General features: G+C 33.9%; 1 pseudogene; it reads left to right on the forward strand.

Annotated features, from left to right (window-relative positions):
- The first annotated feature begins 1,802 nt into the window (after nucleotides 1–1,802).
- Nucleotides 1,803–2,338, forward strand: LOC113193755 (histone deacetylase complex subunit SAP18 pseudogene; annotated as a pseudogene).
- Nucleotides 2,339–3,692: the final 1,354 nt, after the last annotated feature.

The raw sequence follows: 3,692 nt of genomic DNA on the forward strand, positions 1-3,692 counted from the left end.
TTAGTAAGAAAAGAAGTACATATAAGCCATTCAGAATTTTAATTCACTCACTTAAAAGTGAAACTAATAATGCCTTAATTAGAAATTGTAAGAATGAAATCTCTTAAGCATAATGTCAACAATGGTCAACATGCTAACATTAAAAAAAAATCACAAGACCATAAAAATTACCTACTGTCTTTTCTTCAAAGCCTTTTGACACCTTTGTCAAAGATGGTATCTGTATGATTTTGTCCCTATGTCTTCTGTTCTGTTCCTTAGGGCTATATGTAATTTTTATTCCAGTACCATACAGATTTTGTTACTATAGCTTTGTAGTATAACTTGAAGTCAGGTATTATGATACCTCCAGCATTACTTTTTTATTTATTCATTTTTTTTTTTGCTTAGAACTGCTTTGCCTATTCTAGGTCTTCTATTGCTTCAAATGAATTTTAGGATTGTTTTTCATAGTTCTGTGAAGAATGTCATTTACATTTTGATGGGAATTGCATTAAATTTGAAGATTGTTTTTGGTAATATGGAAATTTTAACTATATTAATTCTGTCTATCCAAGAACATGAAAAGTGTTTTTATGTTCTTCTGTGCTCTTTAATTTGTTTCTTCAGTATTCTATACTTTTTATTATAGAGGTCTTCATTTCTTTGGTTATTCCTAGGTATTTTATTTTCCTTGAGGCTATTATAAATGGAATTGTTTTCCCAATTTATTCTTCATCAAATTCATTACATATGCACAAGGAATTTATTAATTTTGGTAAAGATAGCTTTTTTAATACATGGTATGGGGAGAACTGGATATCCATATGTAGAAGAATGCAGCTAGATTTCTAAATCTCACCCTGCACAAAAGTGAACTCAAAATGGATCAAAGACCTAGGAATTAGAAAACTTTGTTATTGCTACAAGAAAACATATAGTCAACACTCAAACATATAATTGCAGGCAACAATTCTTAATAGGATTCCTAAAGCTCAGAAAACAATACCAGGAATTAATATATGGGATGGCATCAACTTAAAAAGCTTCTGAATAGCAGAGAAAATGATTAAGAACACGAAGAGACAATTTTAAAACTGGAAGAAAATCTTCACTAGCTATTCTTTTAACAGAAGATTAATAGCCAAAATGCATAAAGAACTCAAAAAACCACACATAAAATCAAATGACCCAATCACTAAATGGGAAAATGAACTAAACATATATTTCTCAAAAGAAGAAATACAAATGGTCAACAAATATATGAAGAAGAATGTTCAACATCTTTAGCAATCAGGGAAATACACATCCAAACTCCATTTCATCTCACTCCAGTTAGAATGGCAGACATCAAGAATACATATGATAATAATGCTGGAGAAGATGGGGGTGGGGAGGAACACTTTGTATGCTGTTGTTGGGATTGTAAATTAGTACAAACACTATGTAAAACAGTATAGAGGCTTCTCAAAAAATCATGAACAGAACTATTATATGACTCAGCTATACCATTCCTTTGGGTGTTTATCCTAAAGAATTAAAGTCAGCTAGGGATACATGCATTCCCATATTTATAGAAGAACAATTCAAAATACAGAAATTATTGAACCAGCAGATGAATGGATAAAGAAAATGTGATATATATTATATACATCACATTATATATATATATATATATATATATATATATATATATTCATAATGAAATTTTACTCAGCCTTAAGGAAAAATGAAATTATTATTATTATTATTATTATTATTATTTGAAGGACACTGAATGGAACTTGAGTGCACTATATTAAGTGAAATAAGTCAGTGACTTCATGCTCTGGCTGGCTGCTGGAGTCAGCGGTCAGGACCAGCATCTTGCAGGTTGAAGGAGGAAGATGGAGGTGGAATCCCAGGTTACCCAGGAGGAAATTAAGAAAGAGCCAGAGAAGCCAATTGACCCTGAGAAGATATGCCTGTTTCTGCTGCTGCTGCTGCTGCTGCTAGTCTTCACCACCAATAATGGCCACTACCACCCAATGGATGAACTCTCCTGCGAAAACATCCTCCAGCAAGCTGGAGATTTATACCTGGATGGATGCAACTTTGAAAAAATTGACTAGTTTAGTAAAAGAAATCTACCCAGAAGCTAGAAGCAGTGAAAAAACTTTAATTTTGCAATTGTTTTTATGGATCTTAAAAGACCTGGCCATTGAAATAAGGAGATTGGCAGCACCATGTCTGGCAGCAGAGTACTGAAGATTCCATGACCTTGCAGTTGCAGAAGTTCCAAATATGCGGTTATTTGGGCATAGCAATTACCCCTCCAAATGGCGCACCACCTCCTTCAGGGCGTTTGCAACCATATTAAATTTTATTTACTACCTGTCAAATTTATTTTTCAGCCACTAATGTAAAATAAACTTACATACTCTTTCCTCCCCTGGTTTTTGCCATTAAGACTTTAAATTCTTAGCAAATTGTAATGCAACTATTTAAGAGTTAGATTTGGGTGTACTATGGATATGAATATTAATAGAAAGTCTATATGTTTCACACCATTGTAAAATATGAAGAAAGGTACTTTTAGCATTCTGTGTGAAATTATTGTTAAATATATGTGTATGATCAGAAGAAAGAAAGAAAGCCAAACTCAAAAAACCAGGGGTCACATGTTTTCTCTCAAAGATGGAAACTAATTAAAAAAAAAATATATATATATATATAGAGAGAGAGAGAGAGATAGAGATAGATATAGATATATAGTGGGGTCTAAATACAAGGGAGACCAGTGGAGTAGTGGAAGGGAATCAGGGAGAGGGAAGAGAGGAGAAAAAGGGGAGGTAGTGAGAAACAAAATTGATCAAATCATATTGTTAGATTGTGTGCATGTATGAAAATCTGATAACAAATCCCACTATTATGGATAATTACAATGCACCAATAAAAATTTTATAAGACTACCTACTCTGTGGTATGCACCAGGGGCTATGAATTCCCTTCATGTGTGCTTACCCTTCTTGTCATAATCTTTCCTCACAAGGACAGGGTGGAGTTTAGCACTGGGAATTTTATCAAAAAACAATTCTCATTCATTGTGACTGACCATAGCAACTGCCAAAGAAAAGCCACTTTTAGGTCAAGTACTAATTTACCAACAAATAGTTACGAATCCTGCCATGTGGTCATTAGTCTGTGAAGCCTTCAGGGATCCTAATATCTGACTATTCTAAAGGTTGGTGGTGTGGATAAACATGAATTTTAATTTAAAGGACATCCAATGTTAAAAGTAGAGAAGTATTTACCAGCACGATTTAGGCTTTCGAATGATTAATTAGAAGCCAGTTAGCTAGTGAAACATGAAAACAAAGTGGGAATCCTGAACTTGGCTCACAGAAACCCTGAATCAGTAGGTGTACACTTGCTGCTTTATCCATTATCAGCTCAGGACACTCATGCTGACTGCATGGAGATAAAAGGCTGAATATCTTATTACCAGCTCCCTTGAGCCCTGTGGCCAAATCTTTTTGTGATTTGAGCTTAATTACCTTGAAAGAGGTGCATCAGTTTTATGAGGTTACAAATAAAAAGAAGATTTAGATCTTCCCTTGTGTGAAACTGGTCCATAGATTGAATTCTTAACAATTGTCACTGCTCCAGCTTTGTAGAAGGCAGCATCTCATTTGCTTAAGGAAATACATTGCCAAGTAAAATTGTCCTTCCTG

The sequence above is a fragment of the Urocitellus parryii genome, chromosome 4, assembly GCF_045843805.1.
Source record: "Urocitellus parryii isolate mUroPar1 chromosome 4, mUroPar1.hap1, whole genome shotgun sequence".
Lineage (NCBI taxonomy): Eukaryota > Metazoa > Chordata > Mammalia > Rodentia > Sciuridae > Urocitellus > Urocitellus parryii.